We start from the raw sequence: 20,811 nt of genomic DNA, 5'->3' as shown, positions 1-20,811 counted from the left end.
AAGGGTAGTCTTTTTTAACAGACGGTGATGGGAAAACTGGATATTCACAGGCAAAATGATAAAGCTGGATCTTTATCTTACACCATACATAAATATTAGTTCAAAATGGACTAAGACCTACATATAAGAGCTACATCTATAAAACTCTTAGAAGAAAACCTATGGGAAAAGTTTCATGACATTGGATTTGCCAGTGATCTTTGGAGATATGATACCAAAAACACAGCCAAGAAGAAAAAATAGGCAAATAGGACTTCATCAAAATTAAAAACTTTTGTGTACCAAAGGGAAGAGTAAAAAGGCAATTCACAGAATGAGAGGAAATATTTGCAAATTATATATCTGAGAAGGGGTTAATATCTAGAATATATAAAGAACACCTACAACTTGGTAACAAAACCCCCCAAACAACCCAATTAAAAATGGGCAAAGGACTTGAATAGATGTTTCTCCAAAGAAGATACACAGATGGCCAATAAGCACAAAAATATGCTCAACATTACTAATCACAGGGAAACACAACTTAAAACCACAATGAGATATCACTTCACAACCATTAGGGTGGCTATTATTTTAAAAAGCCCCAGAAAATAACAAGTGTTGATGAGGATGTGGTGAAGTTGGAACCCTTGGGTACCACTGGTGAGAAGGTAAAATGGTGCAGGTGCTGCTGGAAATAGTTTGGCAGTTCCTCCAAAACTTAAACATAGAATTACATAAAATGAACATAGCAATTCCATTTCTGGGTATACACCCCAAAGAATTGAAGCAGGGGCTCAAACAGATATCTATATACCAATGTTCAAAGCAACATTATTCACAATAGTCAAAAGGTGGAAACAACCAAGTGTCCATTGATGGATGAATAAACAAAATATAGTATATCCATACAATGGAATTCCCTCAGCCTTAAAAAAGAAAGAAATTCTGACACATAGTACAACATGAATCAAACTTGAAGACATTATGTTAAGTGAAATAAAACAGTCACAAGTACAAATATAGTATGATGCCACTTATATACCTAGAGTAGCCAAACTCATAGGAGTAGAAAGTAGAATGCTGGTTGCCAGGGGCTTGGGGGAGGGAAGAATGGAGAATTATCATTTAATGAATACAATTTTAGTTTGTGATGTTGAAAAATTCTGCAGATTAATAATTGTGATGGTTTCAAAGTAATGTGAATGTACTTAGTGCCACTTACAGCCACTTGGGAAGGCAGTATGGCAGTTTCTTACAAAACTAAACATACTCTTACCATATGATTCAGCAATCATGCTTCTTGGTATTTAAAATGAGTTGAAAACTTATGTCTATAGAAAAATCTCCACACAGAGGTTTACAGAAGCTTTATTCATAATTACAAAGACCGAGATGTCCTTTAGTAGGTGAATAGATTAATAAATTGTGGTACATCTAGACAATGGAATATTTTTCAGTTCTAAAAAAAAAATGAGCTATCAAGCCATGAAAAGACATGGAGGAATCTTAAATGCATATTCCTAAGGAAATGCGCCAATCTGAAAAGCTACATACTGTGTGATTCCAACTAGATGCTAGTCTGGAAAAGATAAAACTATACAGACAGTAAAAAGATCAGTGGTTGCTAGAGGCTGGAGGGAGGGAGGGATGAACAGGCAGAGCACAGAGGATTTTTAGGGCAGTGAAAATACTCTATATGATACTATAATTGTGGATTCCTGTCATTACAGATTTGATGAAATGCATAGAACGCACAACACTAAAAGTGAACTGTAGCATAAATGATGGCCTTTGGGTGATGATGATGTGTCAGTGTAGGTTCATTAATTGTAACAAGAGCACCACTCTTTTGAGCGATGTTGATAATGAAGAAGGCTGGGCATGTAGGGAGGCAGGGGGGCGTCTATGGAAAATCTTTATACCTTCCTCTGAATTTTGCTGTGAACCTAAAAATGCTCTAAAACATAAAGTCTTAAAATTAAAAAAAATTACACAGTTGATTTATGAACCAGAGTCCTCCCAGCTTGGTCAGAATTTTTAAAAAATGGGAGAAGATATATTTTATGGCAGAAGGAGGGAACAGAATAAGACAAAGGGAGAGTCCAGTGAGGAGGATATATCAGAGCTGAGAACACTTGCTCGCTGGGACTCGCTGGGCAGGCAAGGATTGTGGAAATGTCTTAGTAGTGCTGGGAGAGGAAGGAGACATTATATTTTCAGGCTTGAGCAAGAAATCTTCCCATACCTCCTGGTAGCACTCAGGTCACTCTTCAGTAGCTGAATGAGAACTGATTTAAAGCCAGGGATATGAAAATTCCCTCCTGTCTTGGGCTGGCTTCCCTACCTCCCACCCGTGACAATGCCACCCAGTTAGTGAGGGGCTCTGGAACAGGAACATTTTTCTGAAAAGTTACCATTTTTTCTACTCTAGAAAACATAGCCATTGTCCAGTGGACACAGAGCTGGGTGTGTCTTGGGTGAGGGTGTGTGTTGTGGGTATTGCTGTGGTGGTCCCTGGGAGGGCTGGGGAAAGGCCTTGGAAAAGAATTGTTGTGTCTGGGGCATTCATCTGCCTGGGGAAAAATGAGACTGAGAGGGAGAACAAGCTGGGTGGTAGAATGACTGAAAAAGGGGGAAAAAGGAATGATAACAAGAAATAAGCAGTATTTGGGAAGGAAAAAGAATGTCCATATCATATTTAATCATGGCTTTCCCCTGTTACCTCCTGCCTCCACACGGTCTGTCCCAGGCCCATGGCTTTGCATTGATGGAGTCATTGTGGAGCACACGGGTGCCATCCTGGCAAGGGGGTGTGAATGGGTTTATCTTTAAACACAAAGACAATATCTGCATGGATATTGTCAGATGCAGCATTTCCCTGTTTGGGGAAGCTAATCTTGGTGTCTTCTTCCAGCCACGTTTGTTCACAATGTGATAGGTCTTGTCCTTGGTGATGAGTTTGTCCATCAGGATTGAGGTGCCTTCCTGTGATGTTCATGCACTTCGAGGAGATGTGATAGCTTTCCTCCAGAAACACTCCCAGGAGATGGACCACAGATGGGCCCTGCCCCCATGTGCTGAGCTTTCAGTGAACCTGGGCTTACCTTGGATCCCTCCTCAGACCACTGAACTCAACATAACCAAAGGCACCCAGTAGTTCCTCATTCTCATACACAACCACATTGTCTGAGGTCAAGTATTGTAGGGCCGAGTTAGGTGGATCATTGCAAAGAAGATACTGAAATGATTGGAGTCAGCAAAGGCAAAGGCAAAAGTAGCATGTGGGACCCCGAGAACAGTGTTGAGAAAAAAAGGCACTGAAGCCACCTAAGGTGGGGGTCTTTACACCTTAGAGAGGTGGAGAGTTCAGGGCAGTGTGGCTCATTCTGGCTCCCTCCGACTCTTATCTCACCTGGCTTTTGGATCCTGAGCCCAGAAAAGCAACCTTTAGCTTTTGGAGTGAGAAAGGCTGTAGACAAAGCAAAGCCTACAGTCTAGGAAGATTAATAATCTGACAATACTACAAATTCGTAATGTTATTTGACGCTTACAAATTGCAGTCCAGAGGAACTTTGTTAACAAGTAGGTGAAAAGGGCAGGACCTGAGAAGTCTGGGGACGTGACTCAGGCAAGTGATATTTCTGTGGAGCTGAAGCTCAAGGACTTCAAACCAAGGGAGAGATGGTGGCTTGAAAAGGCTGAGCGCTGGGAATGTAAAATGGTACAGATGCCCTGGAAAATAGTTTGTCAGTTTCTTATAGAACTAAACATGCAACCACCATATGCTTTGGCAGTTAGACTCTAGGGCATTCATCCCAGAGAGATGAAAGCTTATGATCACACAAAAACTTGTGTAACCAAGAGTGGGGTCCGGCTGCTCGCTGCTCGGAAGCCAATAAAGAGGCCGGGTTGGTGGAAAGGAAAGTTTGCTTTATTTTGGATGCTGGCAACCGGTGTGGTGGGTGGGCGGATACTTGTCCAAAGGCCGACTCCCGCCCCTGACGAGCAGGGGGCAAGAGCTTGTATAGACAGAGAGAGGGGGCTACATGTAGAAACAGTATAGTCAGCTCTGACTGTCATCTTGAAACTGGTCATCGGTGGTCTGACCAGTATCATCTTGATTGTGTTAGGTACAGTTAATCTTCAGTTCCAGGGTCTGTCTGTTCCCATTTCTTTGAGGCCAATTCCTGGAATTGTGTCATGGCTACTGCCTGGTCATCATGTAGTTAACTTCTTCCACCTGCTGGGGGTTTCAGCATCTATAAGACAGCTCACAGGATATGGCTCTGAATATTATCTATAGCCCTAAAGGTGGAACTAAAGGTCCTTGACTATGTTTAATGACAAAACTTATTATTTGGTCTCCTTTGACTGTTTCCCTCTGTTTCTGCATTTTCTCACTTCTCTAATTAAACTTATTCTCTGGCTAAATTTTTTCCACAGACAAAAGCAGGCTGAGGACATGGGTGGGGGGAGGGGGAAGGACCATAGGGTCCTGCTGCGTTTCACTTGCTCATGACTGTTCATAGCAGTTTTATTGGTAATAGTCAAAAAGTGAAAATAGCGTAGGTATCCTTCAATGGGTAAATAGTTAAACTGTGGTACTTCCATACCATAGAATACTCCTCAGCAATTAAAAAAAGAAACTACTGATACATGCAACAACTTGAAAAGGAATTATGCTTAGGGTAAAAAGCCATTCCCCGAAAGCTACATATTGTGTGATTCCATTCATGTAACAAAGTATATGACAAAATTTGCCATACGGAGATGAGATTAGTGGTTGCCAGGTGTTTGGGATGGAGGCGGGGGAGGGTGTGGGTACAAAAGAGCAACACAAAGGATTCAACTGTTCTGCACAACATTGTAAAGCAACCACACTCCAATAGAAATTAATTTTAAAAAGCATTCAACTGCTCTATATCTTGACTGCAGTAGATACATGAATCTGCACGTGATAAAACTTCATAGAACTAAATACACACACACACACACACACACACACACACACACACACGGGTACAAGTAAGACTGGGGAAATCTGCATGAAATGGATAGATTATCAATGTCAATATCCTGGCTGTGATATTGTACTACAGTTTTGTAAGATGCTGTTACCATTTGGGGGACACTGAGTGAAGAGTACACAGAATCTCTCTATTATTTCTTACAATTTCATGTGCACCTACAATTATATCAAAAAAGTTTTAAAAGAGTAAAAAATCAAAAAAGTTTTAAAAGAGTAAAAAATCAAAACAAATCGAAAGGCTGAGTGACTGGCCTTGGGCCACACAGCCAGCTGTGCCTGGACCCTAGGTCTTCGCTTTACTGCAGACACATGTAGGAGATGAGTCAGGGAGATAGGATTTACACACAAGGGGCTCATACAGACCAGGGCCAAACAGGAGCTAGTGGGTCCAGGATTCACCCCCAGTCTCCCTCTGCTTCTAACTCTGTTTTGCTTCTTCTCTTCCCCAAATCATGCTCACAAGGAAAATCAAGAAGTTCCCCCAAAGCAGGAAGCTCTTTAACTGAATAGCACTGAGGGAAAAGAGGAAACATTTTCAAATGCTTTGTGCTCATGCCAAGGGCTCAGAGGGTGGTATGAACGCAGGTACCATTGTTCATCTTGTTCACATGGTGCTTCAGAAGGTGTTGCTGACAACTGACTACAACGGGCATGGGGTTCCCTGCAGTTATACCGCACCAAGCCTCAGAGCCCACACCTAATGTCAGGGGGACATATGCGTGAATGTGCAAACACCCTTAGGGCGGATACAGCACGGTTGAATCAGGGTCTGTTCCTTGCTGGGAAGGATACGGCCTGGGATGGGGCTGATTATTCATAACTCACATTCAGAGGAAAGGCAATTCAGTGTTGGAGAGAATATGGGCTGACACTGGCAATCCCTCTGTAGGGATTCATGGTCTAGTTACTTACTCTGCTTTCAGTAATTTATATTTGTGGCCAGGGGTGACTCCAGAGGTTGAAAGGTAATTTGAAAAGCCGTCCTCTCTTCCCGGAAGTTCTGGGTTTCTGGTCCCTGAGATGGTTGATGGTTTTTGGGTTTCCTGACCCCAAACTAAAGTTGCTAGGCATCTGTTCCACACCGTGACCCAGGTGTTCCTGGAGATGGAGGTCTGGCTGGGAAATTTGGCTTGGTGGAGGGGAAGTTGCCTAAGGTGTACAGTGGCTCCAGGGACAAGAGGAAAGGAAGATGGAGATGAATTCCAATAGGGGCAGAGTCCTGTGTGCAAGTGCCCACCGAGGCAGCTGGCTTCTGATGGGGTGAGCTGATGTGCTTGCTGGAGGACTACACCAAGCACCTGAGTCTGGAGCGTACAGATAGGGATGGAACCTTGTATTTCGGGGAACCATTGGATGTTAAGGGCAGAAGACATGGTTTATTGGTTTAAACAAAAAAGGGGAAGTACTGATTCATGTAACTGACAAGTTTGGGATTAGGGTTGCAATTAAGAGCTCACTCGAAGTCGTCAGGATTCAGTTTCCCTCTAATTCTTGGCTGAATTCTTCCGAGTTTCTTAATTTTCAGGTGTCACGTGGTAAAAGGATGTAAGCCAGCAACCTCAGAGGTAGACTCCCCAGGTTCAGTTGCAATGGAAAGTGTACCTCTGCCACGTGAGTTCCTGTAAGTGTCTCTCTGCTCCTTTTGGGCTGGACTTTAGGGTTGCCAGATTTAACAAATAAATACATGGGACAATCAGCTGTTTTTGAATTATTTCTAATTGGCAATGAGATGAAAAGATATTGCATGGGACGTAATTATTCTATTTGTTGTTTATCTGAAATAAGGTGTACCTAACTTACATACCTCTTTTGTTAATTATATTTCTCTGGTGATTTAACTTTCCATAATAGCTCCTTGTTCTGCAGAATTTGCTGATGGAATTACTTGCAGTTAGAGTCTATTTACACTGGAACATAGATTATACAGTGGTCACATCCACTTTACTTCCTTCTTTTGTCCGCTGGTCATTTATTAGTAAGACAACAGCCTCAACATTAACATTATGAGCCGGTATACTGACCACGCACTTGCATAAAGTTAACAATTCTAAGAATTGCTCTTCAGATCTATCGGAATACATAATAACATTTTTCATGGCGTACCTTGCTTTTCCATTCTTCAAGATTACATTTGCGTCTGTTGCTTAGCAACTTAAAAAATTGTTATATCCTTTTTAATTTTTAATTGAAGTATAGTTGATTTACAATAGTATATTAGTTTCAGTTGTACAGCATAGCGATTCAGTATTTTTACAGTTTATATTCAATTGAAAGTTATTATAAGATAATGGCTAGAATTGCCTGTGCTGTACAATATATCTTGGTTGCTTCTTTGTTTTATACATAGGAGTTTATATCTCTTAATCCCATACCCCTAATGTGCCCCCCCACTCCCCTCTTCCCACTGATGTAGTTTGTTTTCTATACTTGTGAGTCTGTTTCTGTTACGCTATATAATTTCATTTGTACTATTTTTTAGACTCCAGATATAAGTTTATCGTACAGTATTTGTCTTCTTCTGTCTGACTTATTTCACTAAAAATAATATCCTCTAGGTCCATCCACATTGCTGCAAATGGCAGAGTTTCATTCCTTCCTATGGCTGAGGAATATTCCTATATATATATCCACTTATCCATTTGTCTATTGATGGGTACTTGGGTTGCTTCCAAGTCTCGGCTATTGTAAATAAGTGCTGCTATGAACATGAGAGTGCATGTATCTTTTTGAATTAGTGTTTTCATTTTTTTCCAGATATATACCCAGGAGTGGAATTGCTGGATCATATGGTAGTTCTATTTTTAGTTTTTTGAGGAACCTTCATAGTGTTTTCCATAGTGACCGCACCAATTTACATACCCACCAACAGTGTACAAGGGTTCCCTTGTTTCTACATCCTCACCAACACTTGTTATTTGTAGACTTTTTGATGATAGCCGTTTTGACAGGTATGAGGTGATAATCTCATTGTAGCTTTGATTTGCATTTCTCTAATAATTAGCGATATTGAGCATCTTTTCATTTGCTTGTTACTTGAAGGGATACATTTTCCATCAATTCTTTTCTTAAACACATTTAACGAGTTTCTTTAAGCAGTGAAGTACTTCAACAAAATGGTTTGCTTTTTCTTCAATTTGCATATTCTTGTTGCTAAAGAGATACTGAAAACTGTGAACAGCAAATAAGTAGGCTTTACTCAAATGGATTATATAAAAGTCAACAAGAAATTTGGGGTCTCTCCTTCAGAATTAAGGTATGATTCCAGTGCTTCAAATAAACTAAAGATTCTATCCACTGTTATTTGTTAAAGAAGGCCAATGGGTTTTTGAATGAGAGCAAATTTGAAGAGTACTAAAGGCCAACAAAATCACAAAACTCCTTTAATCATTCTGTTCAAACTGTATAAATGCTGAAATAAGAGAACATTCAATGGACAGCAAAAGAAATTGATGTCAAGAAAGGACACCAGATGCTGTTTGAGCAGCATTATGTAAAACATGGGCAAGACAGCCAACACCTTCCATAGAACCACCTACACTTTGCTTCAACTTTGAGTGTTTCGTTTGCATCTTTACTTGAACGAACATGCACCAAAATTTGTATGTTATCTCCACCAAAAGCAGTACCATTGTTTTTTTAATTCACTCCTAACTCAATAAGTGAGTCTCTGCAAAACTTTGCTGCCATTTCTAAAGTATCATATGGAAGGGACTTTACTCTCAATGGCCTTATACTCAAAACTTGTTCACGAGAAAAATATTGCACAAGGGAAATTTTTTCTGCATTGTGATTACTAGTATCCAAGGCTGTGACATAAAAAGGTGAAGTGTTCAGATTTTTGATAATCTCTGTAATAGTAAATGGAGCTAGTACACTTTTATTATTGCGGTAGATTTCGTCTTGGCGCTTGAAAATTTGCTTGCGTTTTGGAATTAGAAAATACTTCTGCTAGCAGGACACTTGGTCATTTGACCTGAAAGACTGACAATATATTATGTAGAAGGCCATTGCAACATCTGCTGCAATTATTTGATCTTCATCATCTGAATTTCTCTTAATCAAAAAACCTGTCATTTTATTACTTTCTTTGGTACTAGTTGGAGAAATCATGCATCTCTTATGCTTACTGTTAGGATATGCCAGCTTACATCTGACTTTCATATTGAATGACTTTGAAACTGAATGAATAATCATATGCCGCACAAAAAGCTTCAAAAAGACCTTTCCCTCATTTCCACTGTTCAGAAAATTCACCATGAAATTTATACTTTTGCTTTGGCACTTGGGACTTCAAATACACATAAATAAACAATGTATCTATATAATAGCAACCATCACAATCATGAAAAAGATTGAATTTGGTAATCTCATGGCAGTTTCAGTGTGTCTTTCACAAGTCCAAACCCATAACTAACTGCAAGCAGGTTGAACCATCGAAAGGATTGGAAACTTCTGGACTAACAATAAAGTGAACTCGATATTGGTACAAAAAGGGTGAACTTTACTTTTGCCTGCAAAGTATAGTCCTGAAAGTTTCAGTCTCTGAAGAAAGCCAGAGCTGACCCTATGTGAGGTTTTTGGAAAGCCTGGTGTTCAAGGAGTGGTGGGCTGTCAGAAATAGGTGTTTGGGGACTAATGGCCTTTCCGTGGTGACAGTATGGTTACTGGCGTTAGGGGGCTGCTGACCCACTGACTCAGAAGCACAGCTCGATGAGTGAGGCTGTTGGTGACTGACTGATTTTTAGAGTGTGTGTACTGATTCAAATTTATCTCTAATTAATAATGGTTACTTGTTCACGACTTGGAACTTTAATAGTCTCGTTCTTTCTTCAATATGAAAAATGTGTACTTCTATTTCTCAGTCTCTGTTTTTGGTCTTCCCTCAGCCAAACCTGCAGGAGAGACCATGGAGGACCATGGAGGATTGTCCAGATCTTTACCTTTGGAGGTATGATTTTCAGTCAGTGCTGCCATTTACCATGGTGAGAAAATAGCTCTAACTGTCAAATTGTTGCAATTCATTTAAAACCAAAAATCTGTGTTCTGGCCATTTAGGGCATTCTGACAAAGTCAGTACAGGATGAAGGACAAAATTATTTACTAGAGGACATGCCTGTCTGTACAGGATGCCTGGCAACCCTAGCTTCCCCCAGAGTATCACTAAGTGCGATTAAACATCACTTCCTATATCTAACAGCCATTTCTGTTCATTTTGTGTAAATACCCTGTTGACACCTTTGTCCACTTTTCCATATTGTCTTATTTATTATATTTCTGGATCTCTTTATGTAATATTAAAGAAAATAGCTTTTTTAATGCACTATGACTTGTGCATATTTTTCTCAATTATTATTTGTCTTTTTGCTTTACTTTTAGTGTTGTTTGCTAAACTGAAGTTTCTGAATTTTATGTTGTCAATTTATTACCTTTTCCTTACTGGTTTTCAAATTTTGAGTAATTTTTACAAAGGCCACTTGCAATCCAAAGTTATAAAAATGTTCTATGTTTTCTTGTAATTCTCTTACAGTTTCAATTTTTTACATTTAAAATTTTAATCTATTTGGAATTTATTCTGAGTACTGTGTGACGTCTAGAGCCAATTTACTTATTTTTCTCCTCATAAATTTACTGCCGAGATCTTTTCCACACTGAATTGAGATGTCATCTTTATCATGTACTAAAGTCCCCACCATATTTGAGTCCATTTCTAGATTTAAAAAAGTTCTGTTCCTTTGGTATGTTCACATATAAGTACCCCCTGTTTTAATTACTGAGACTTTGGTGAAAGTTTTACTGTCTGGTAGTGTATGTCCTCTCTTATTACCTTTCCTTTTTAGAGTTTTTCAGGCATTTTAATTTATTTTTTCTATATTAACTCTAGAGTTAGCCTGTCTAGCTTCAAAACAAAGCAAAGTAAGACAAAACAAAGACCAGAATCTTTTGTGTGTTCATCAATGTTACACTGAATTTAAGAATCAACTTGGGAGGAGCGTCACCTTTGTGATGCTGTGTCTTCCTTCCCAAGGAAGTGGTATGCCTCACAAGTTTTTCCACATCTTTTATTTTGTACCTTAATGGTGTTTTAATGTTTTCTTAAACATAACCCACATTTAAATATTAAGTTTATTCCTATATATTTAATCTTTTTGGTTGCAATTATAGTTCTTTTCACTTAATCTTCCAACTGCATTCTTTATATATTTGAAAGTCATCGCTTTCTGTATAATAACTTTGTATCCCACTACTTTATTAAATTCCTTTTATTGTTTATAATCATTACTAATTTGATAATCGGGGGTTATTCAAATATGTAATCATAACTTCTGCATATGTTGCTAGTTTCCCGCCTCTTTTCAACTTCTTATTTAATTACACTGGTGAATACTGCTAATACAGAGAGAAATGTTATTGGTAGTAGTGCATGTAACAGTTACCTATTGCCACTATAATACTTCAGAACAAACTATCCCAAAACTAGAGGCTTGAAACAGCAACGTGTCATGGCTGCTCACATGTCTACAAGTTGCCTGACAGTTCCGGGTAGGCTGGGTTCCATTATGTGTTTTTAGTCAACATAGATGGTCAAAGATGGCCTTATCTGGGAATGTTTATATATAACTCAGATCCCCTCCTCATGGCCAAAAGGTGTGGCCCATTTATTTTGTACCAAGAATTGGCCCAAGTGACGCAGTAGATGTTTGTGGATAAAAGAATGAAGTTGGTTTACTAAAAACAAATAATTCTGATACCCTTGAGGAAGAAATGGGTCTGACGAGTTTTCCTTTGAGCTAAACGCTCACAGTTGCCACATAGAACTTGGGTTTACTAGAGAACTAAGGTAAACCTGTTGGCAGGATGGGCTGCTTATGTACTGATGTATAGCTCTGTTATCTGGCTCAGAAGCTCTCAACCTCTGCCCAAAACATGAGACCACATACTGAAATGTTTTCAATCTTCAAAAATATTTTCTTCTGTAAAAAATATCTTAAAGATCATGAGGGTTATCACAGGCAGAGCTGAAGCTGGTGCAGTTTCCTTTCCAGACACCTTCTCTGTGAGTACAAATAAACTTCCAAAGTGTTTCTCTCCACTTAAAATCTTTTGCTTCCAGGATAGAAAATGAACTGAGAAAAAGGTGTTTACTGAGGTGTTTTCACTAAAGGAATAAGCCAGATACATTTTCTACTCTCCATGTCAAATGCACAGAGTCTCCGAAACTAAAAACTTTAGTAATAATTAAAGTTAATTATGCAAATGTTAATAATGCAAACTCTGGCTTCAGTTACTCATTGTCCTTGCATTTCCCTGTGTGTTTGGTAAATGTATGGCTAAGGAAAACTGGTCACGTTTTGATAGAATGGCTCAAGGGTCTCTTGGGACCTTGTGCTCTGCCAGATCTCACACAAGACATGGAGATTAATTAATTTCCTTCCTTAATTCCATCCCCATGTGACACATCTGGAGACAGTTATATGTGATCTGCATGTGTCTGTGTAGATGAAATAACAACCATGGCCGAGGTGCATAAGGACTCATGTGAATAGGGTTAATTTAGAAATCAAAATAAAACAGTAACTTGAAGATATGAATTACCATAAAGTTATTCCATTAGTGTGGAATGACCTATGCCATAGGGAATGATGGTCTTGAGACATCCTTAAATTTCTAGCTTGTACATCAAATTTAGTTTTGAGATATACATGAGTTACAAACTCTGTGACTTGGTAGAGAACAACATACTAAAAGAAAATTAAGAATTACAATCACCTTTCTCTTGAAATGTGTTAATTAGGGCTTGCTTCATGGGTGGCAAAAGGAGTAATAGGGAGATGGTTAATTCAGTTTGAGGAATGAAGAGAGGCCAAAAATAGAAAAAGGAATCATGAGATCAAAATGAGGAAAAACAGGGCTGGAATGGGGAGTAGAGTGTGAAGCACGTGGGAAAAGTGGTTCTAGATGAATGAGGAATAATGGTACCAGAACGATGCCTGGTTTAGGTGGCATGGAGAGAAGGCTCTTATGTCATTGACAGCAGGGCACAGCATAGGGCTTGATACCGTAAAGGAAATGAGTAGGAGTAGATAGATATTAATTGACAATTATTTTTCAAATTTGTGGCAATAGAGAGGCACTAGTAATCAAAGGCATAGGTTACCAGCATTAGGTATTGTCTTAAAATAAAGTGTAAACTGGCAGTTAAAAATGGCATTTATTTTTACCTTGTGTGCGATTATTGTTGATCATTTTCCCATATATTTGCTGATAATTTATCTTTTTTACTTTATGAATTTTTATAATTTTTTTCTGCTTGTTTTCAATACATACTAGACAAATTTAGTTTCAAAATGGAAGTAGCTTTATTATCTTTGCCAATAATAAATAAAATAATAAAAATTATACCTGTAACATAAAAATTCAGATTTTTATCAAAGGATAGAGAAATAAAAATCAATCATAATTCCACCACTAAGAGAATAAATATTGTTCTTAATAATGATATATTATTATTGTTTTAAATAACTATTTTTATAACATTTATGAAAATTAGATTTAATAAAATTTTTTTATTGTGGTAAAATATACATAACATAAAATTTGCCATTTTAGCCATTTTTGAATGTAAAATTTAAGGGCATTAAGTACGTTAACACTATTGTGCAAACATGATATATTTTCCCTGAATTGTTTTACTTACACTGATAGCTTCTCATGCAAAAAATAAAGGCACGACTCTTTAAAGGCTCCCTACGGTTGCATTGTAGAGCTGGCCTATTGATGGACATTTCGATGTTTCTAATATTTTTAGCTGTTAAAAACAATGTTGTGATGAACATTCTTACGTCATTATTTATACAATTTTGCAGACCTGTCTATTTACTTTCGGATGAACCCCTAGAGGATGAATGGCTGGATTGAACAGTAATCATATTTATAATGCATTTGACACATATTATCAGATTAGCTTCCAGAAATGCCATACCAGTTACACTCCTACCAGCAGGAAATGAGAGTATGGGACAATATTTTATTGTTTTTTGTATACTTTTGGTGTTTGAATTTTTTATAGAGTTAACATAATATTTTTTAACACCATTATCTGTCATACATTTGTACTTTGCTTTCTGACTTTTACATTGCTTTTTCTCTAGTTTTAAACACTTATCTATCTAGAATTTATTTTGATATATGGTTTGAGAAAATAAGCCAAATTGGTCTCCTTCCACTAAATTGCTAAGCAATTGTTACAAAATTTATTAGATACGCCACTCCCCATTTCATTTGTGATGCCTAGTCTATCACACATTTTATTGGTAAAATGACTGTATTTTCATTTTTAGTATGTAACAACACAAAACAGGGTTCCTATTAAATCGTTTAATATTCTTGTTTTGTCCAAATGCCAGAAGTTTCAAGTTGTTAAAAGTTTATTGTATTACCCACTTCTATTTTATTATATTCCAAGGATACCATCATTCCTCTCAGAGAACAGCCCAATTTTGTCATGGACGGTGATAGTAAAATAGGATTTGCTTCAGTTAACTACCTCACGACTGTTCCTTGGAGTACTCTTGCTTTAGTAAGAGGTGTGAGAGACACTGTGGTCTAACGGTGTAGAACACTTAAAAAATTTGGATGCATGAAGTAATAGCTCTTGTATATTTAACACTGTTAAATTATTTATAATAATCCGTAGGATTACTCATAAGTAATGAAAATAAGGCAAAGTTTCCACTAAATCCTATGGTCTGTTTGGGTGTAATAGGGGAGAACAAATCTAACTCCATATTGGGTCTGTTTCTTTTACTTTAACCTTTGTATTCTATTGCTTTTGCTACAAGTTAAGAATATTGCCTATAGCCTGAAATATACAGGATAGCCCATTCTCAAGGCTCTGACCTTTAAAGGTATAACACTTTTGCATTCATATAGAGATAAAAAGTTGCAGAACAGAGGATAAATTGTTGGAGGTTTACAGGAACATCCTGACCTGACCTACGTGGACAGCTGCAAGAACAAAGGATTCTGACACCAAGAAGTCTGCAACAACCAACCACACCCTCTCCCCTGTTAGTATAAAGGAAGCCTGAATTCTAACTTGGGTAAGACGGTTCTTTGGGACACTAGAATACCATTTTTTTGGTCTGCTGGCTTTCTGAATAAAGTCGCTATTCCTTGCCCCAACAACTCATCTCTTGATTTATTGGCCTGTCGTTTAGCAAGCAGTATGAGCTTGGACTCCGTAACATGTGTTGGTTGATATTCTGTTGCCTATTCATCTATTGCCTATCCACTCATCCTTCCATCCATTCTCTACCCAAGATGGTCTTGATATGTTAAGACAGTTTTTTGAATTGTGGTTTGTAGGTATTTGTATTAAAATAACTCCAGGTATTCTTTCAAAATGTAGATTCTTGAGCCCCACCATGAACCAACTATATTAGGATCTCTGGGGGTGGTGCCTGAGCACCTACCTAGCAGCATCCCCTACACCATGTGATTCTGGTGCGCCTTAAAGTTTGTGGACACCAGAGACTATTGGGATATTGGAGTGTGGAAATTTGATCCTCCAACCAAGTTAATTAACCTCTGTATGGAACACAGTGGTTGCTCTAATTCTGTGGTTATTTTTTCAACCATCTGTTGTGTTTTTATTACTGGGAGTCATGTGAAAAATGTTGCCCACCCTCATATGTTATTACATAGCTTTGGAAATTCCTTCATCCCAATCCAGTGTTTTTCTCTAAGAAAAGAAACAATGTAGGGAAGGAAAACATCTGAATAGCAACACAGATTTATTTTTCAAGACAAGTTTTGAAGAAAATTATCAGGTGTTTTCAAAAGCAACACTTCTGCCCTGAAGGCAAAGGGCAAAAACTTGGATCTTTTGAGCCTCCTAATCCCACTGGAAGAATCCACAAATGTGTGCACTTTATTAGGGGGTGCTATGGGTAGTAGTATTTTCCTAACTCAAAAGGTAAGAGTCACCAGGGTTAATTGCCAAAGATACAGATTCCAGAGCTCTACCACAAAGATGCTGAATCAGAATCTCCAGGAGAGTGGACTGAGAATCGGATTTTAAACAAATATCCTGGATGATTCTTCTATTCAGGCTTTGCTTTCAGAGCTAGTTATATGTGGGTTTAAATCCTCACTCTGTTACCTTAGCTTGGTGATCCTTGGCAAATTACTGCTCAACTTCTCCAAGCCTCAGTTTCTCCATTTATAAAACTGAGATGCTTTTTTACTCGGGGGTCTTGTAAGAAGGAAATAAACTAATAGTAGGTTAAGCTGCCAACACAGTTTCTAACATGTACTCAGGGTTTAAGATTTGTTACTTCCCATCCTACTCCCCTTAGAATGATTATGTTTGTTCAAATCCTATCGATGTTTTAGGAATTTATGATTGACCTTTATGCAAAATAATCCAGACTAGCTTGCTGGCAGGGAAGCATATGGCAAAACCACAGAAGGAAACTTCTCCCTGTAGATCTGAGCTCTGGTTTTTAAATTGTGGTCCATGCATCTGAATCACCTATGATTCGCTTTAAAAATAATTAAATCAATAAACTAGGTTCCAGGCTCTCATTCCATACTCATCAAATCAGAAACTCTAGGACAGGATCTATGATCAGCTTTTTAAAGCACTCTTGGTAATCCTTACATATCTGAAAGTTGAGAAGCAGAGAGAAAAAGCTCTTAATAATCAGAAGGACCTCCTTCCAGAGAGCCTCCAGAGTCAGTGTCTGACATCCCAGTGTCTGTGCCATAGCCCATCTCATTCCTTCCTGGTAGGCAGTCTCCTTTGTCACACTGGCTCCACAGCCCTTGCTTAACTGTGCCCGGCCCTGGGATGTTCAGAGGACACCACCATTCCAGCTGCAGCGGAAAAGAAATTTGATCTAACATTTCCTGCTATGCCTCTGGTTTCCATGGCCTTGTTTCCTGGTCTCCATCCACCCCCTCTCCTGTCAGCGAGGGCTGTGACTTGTGCACAACTGCTGGGTTGTATCATCTCCGGTTGACACGGGTCCTTCTGGGAGTGCTGGCTTAGAAGACCACCTTTGTTGCAAAGTCATCTCAGAAACATGATTCCATAAACAAAATGCTGAAAGTACAGCATGTCCTGAGGGCTGCTTTGCAGAAGTGACAGGTGGTGACTAGGCTGAGCCCAGAGATGTCTGAATATTCCAAGAACAAGTGTCCAGTCTTGGTCTCTCCTAGCCTCTCAGTTTTCCAATGACATTGGCCTCAATGTCTGAAGATAGGGAGCACCTCGGATTCTAGATTTGTTCTAGTTTCAGGGATGCTCAGCTTGTCTGCTGACTTCAAAATCAGGAGTCTCTGTTCCTTCAAACTCAAGCTCCTGGGCCTATGTTCTGGCCAATAAGCTAATAGGTGAGAACAGGTTCAAGCTCAGAGATGGAGCTTTGCCTCTTCCATGGCTCTGCATATAGGTTAGTGGTCAAGGAAGCCCCGCCCAGAATGTACTAGGAGAGATCCAAACAAATGAGGGGTTGAGCTTCCCAGAACTCAGGGTGACCTTGAAGTTAGTGTTCAGGTTTGTACTTTTAAGAGAGTACAAGGGGAGTAAAGAGGGAGAGGCTCTGCCCTTATCTTAGAACATAGGTCTCTCCTTCTCAGCCGTCTCTGAGTGGAGATAAAGAGTGATTTATGGCAAACAATATTTGAACAGCATTCCTCATCCTGGCTTTTAATTAAAGGGATCTATGAAAGATCACCATTAACTCAGGTCTCCACAGCCAAAAATGATTCACACAACTGAAAACAAAAACAAGGTTCCAGCAGAGCTCCCCCTTTACCAAATTTATCCATGCTAGTTCTCTATGCTGCTGCTTTTTATTTGATAAGTCTGTTCTAATGTTAATAATTCTGGTATCCAAGAAACACATGTTGTTGAGTCAAATGCCTTAACAAATTGATGATCCCAGTTTCCTGTGGATAATTTTTCAGGCATGAGAAATTAATTGTCCAAGCATAATCCCATGGTTCAGCTGGAGATTTAGCAAGGTTTCCCTAGAAAGTTGTCAAGGAAATCCCAGATATAGATGGCGTCAAGGTGGGGAGGCAGATTTGTGATGGAGTTTGGTGTGCAGGATGTTTATTAAGGAGTGTCCTTGGGAAGGGGAAGCGGATCGGGGTGGGCAGAATGCAGGCACACGGCAGTCTCAGCTGATTCCATGGGAGCTGATTCTGGAGCTAGAATGGCCCTTCAGAGTTGCCCCAAGTTGGGCTGAGATGGATCAGTGGTTAGGTATGGGCCGCCCCTGGGAGGGGTGTGACTTGGCTGAGCCAGCTTCTGCAGCTGAGGCAGTCCTGGGAGAGGCTGATGGTAAAGGCTTTGAGCCAACAGCACGCCCAGTGGCTGAGACCAGTCCTTCATGGCAGGGGGCCTGCTGGGCGCATCTTTATGTCCATGGCGCTCTATCCACATGCCAATAACACCCACTAGAAATACCTCAGTGTGATTTTGCACCACTCCCTACTTTGCCTTGGGGATCTCCCTCTTTCTCCCTCTCGTGTGATCTTCTCTAGCTCTTTAACTTATTCTCTCTCCTACCTTTCAAGATAATTCTCCACCCAGCTTCTACCATTAAGGTCTGTGTTAGCATTCAGTGTCTCCATCCCCATTGGTCCCTGGTTTGAGAGTCATTTTTTGAGCTTTGACCCAAATCCCTGCATTCTGCTTTATGGCCTCAGGAGTATGTGCCACACCCACATCTTCTTCTGACAAAGCCGTCACCCTTTCTGTGTATCTTAGTCTCCTTCTACAAAAAGAGAACACTAAAACCCAGCTTGGATTTGAAATGAGGCAGCGACCCAGAGACCATGTATTGTCTTTGATTCTTAGCTTTGTCATTTCCATTGAGAAAGCCCCTCAAGGTTGGGTTGGGATCCATCCTCAGATGTTTATACGTCACCTAGTTCCCAGTCTTTGGCCCTCCTAAAAATGAGCTGGCTACCCATTAAGGGCCATGCAGCAGAGCTCATATCCATGAATTTTTGAGGGAATGTTACTGAGCGTCCTTTACTACCCAAGACTTGTAGATCTGGAAGGAGCTTAGCCCCTACCATTGCAGTCTCAGCAATAGCAGCTGCTTTGTATTTTCCACTCAGATTCAGCTGAAACTCATCGGAAATCAGATCTGATGAGGGCCTTAGTTCTGATGACTACACTAACCTCATCTGATCAGATTTCCAGTTAGTCAGGATGGTTGCTGAGTCCTTTGTCCTGTTGTTTCCTTGAGACCAATTTGGAATGGTGGTGCTTCATGAATAATCCATGGGCATTAACCAGTTGCACACATGAGGGCATTTCTACTGTGTCTTTGCCATGGAATTTCAGATGGTTCTGACGTAATTCATAAGTAATCAGGAAGAGCCAGGCTCTGATTTAAAGTATCTAGAGACCTTTGAGGGTCCTTTCAAGTTTCCAAAGGAAAGGCACGCTATTAACTATGAGTGGTCCTAACAGGGATATTTCCCCTGGAGAGTCTTTAATGTCACAGTTGGCAGTATTACAGGGACAAAGAATATATAAGGATGCTTCTCAAATTATTTGGAACAAAACTTGATGCCAGCTTCTTTTGGTTTCTGTTGTTGCCTTAATCACCAAGTTGTGTCGGTTAAAACAAAAGCCATAATTAAATTGAACCCAGTTTTGGGGGAAAAATTGGGCAACTCTTTGCTTTAAACAGAAGCAGGTGGTGTTGGAATGTTCAGTGGAAGTGAGCTGTGAGGAGGCAATGCAGATTTTTTCATTGAAAACAGTTAGAAATACTTGTAGTCTTTTGTGCCAGGCTGTGATCAAGATATATACATATATATCTTAATTTTATGTATATATATATATATATATATATATATATATGAAACTGAGATCTATCTATCTATCTCAGTTTCAGAAAAACTGTGATGGAAATACAATACAGTTTTAATTATAGAGTGATCTTTTGTGGTAAGGGAGGGTGGAATTTGTTTCTGTGTTTGTGTGTGCGTGAGTGTGATAGAGAGTTTAAGTGTTGCTGTAAATAAAGATGTCCTTTTCCAATTAGAAATGTGATTTCATTTGTACTCCATTCAGGAACTCATCCATGCTGTAAAGAATGCCCATACTTTATGCAGGAAACTTTCACAATGGAAAAGAGGATAGATGGAAGAATTTGGCCAACACCTCATTGGCTGCCTGGGATAGGAGAGCTGATCTGGCTGACAAGCAGGAATCCTATTCTTCCCTAATCATTCTGGGGTTTTCATTCCTGAGGCCATGTGTTTGTTCCGTGGAACGCTCATAGTAAGGTCACATGTCTCCAGGCACGGGGAAGAGTGGGCCATAGCCCAATTGTTGAAATGCCCATTTCCCTCAGATATTGCTGCCAGATAAAATACATCTTTCGTTGCGGCACAAGGGCTTCTCTCTAGTTGTGGTGTGCAGGTTTTCTCTTCTCTAGTTGTGGCACGTGGGCTCTTTAGGCGTGGCATGTGGGTTCCAGAGTGCATGGGCTCTGTAGTTTGCGGCATGCAGGCTCTCTAGTTGAAGGTGCGAGCTCAGTAGTTGTAGCACGTGGGCTTAGTTGTCCCACGGCATGTGGGATCCTAGTTCCCTGACTAGGGATCAGACCTGCATCCCCTGCATTATAAGGTGGATTCTTTACCACTGGACCACCAGGGAAGTACCTGTCCTGTATTTTTATTTGTTCAATCTGGCACCCTTACCTCTAAAGGGCATTTTTCCTCTGATTGAAAGTGAGGCAGATGCTTTTTGAAGTCTTAGATTTTTG

The 20,811-nt window shown here is 39.5% G+C and overlaps 1 long non-coding RNA gene across 2 annotated transcripts in view; it reads left to right on the top strand.

The window, feature by feature from the left end:
• The window catches only part of LOC109550744 (uncharacterized), a 121,830-nt gene that overhangs the window by 23,935 nt on the left and 77,084 nt on the right, over window positions 1-20,811 (top strand). Inside the window, exon 2 of one of the 2 annotated variants that reach the window (XR_004526959.2) lies at window positions 9,898-9,993. This is a non-coding gene — a long non-coding RNA (uncharacterized lncRNA). The remainder of the gene's footprint in view (window positions 1-9,897; window positions 9,994-20,811) is intronic. The other variant, XR_012332461.1, reaches the window with a different exon arrangement.

The sequence above is a fragment of the Tursiops truncatus genome, chromosome 6 (genome assembly GCF_011762595.2).
Source record: "Tursiops truncatus isolate mTurTru1 chromosome 6, mTurTru1.mat.Y, whole genome shotgun sequence".
Taxonomy (NCBI): domain Eukaryota; kingdom Metazoa; phylum Chordata; class Mammalia; order Artiodactyla; family Delphinidae; genus Tursiops; species Tursiops truncatus.
This window is presented reverse-complemented; position numbering and strand designations above follow the sequence as displayed.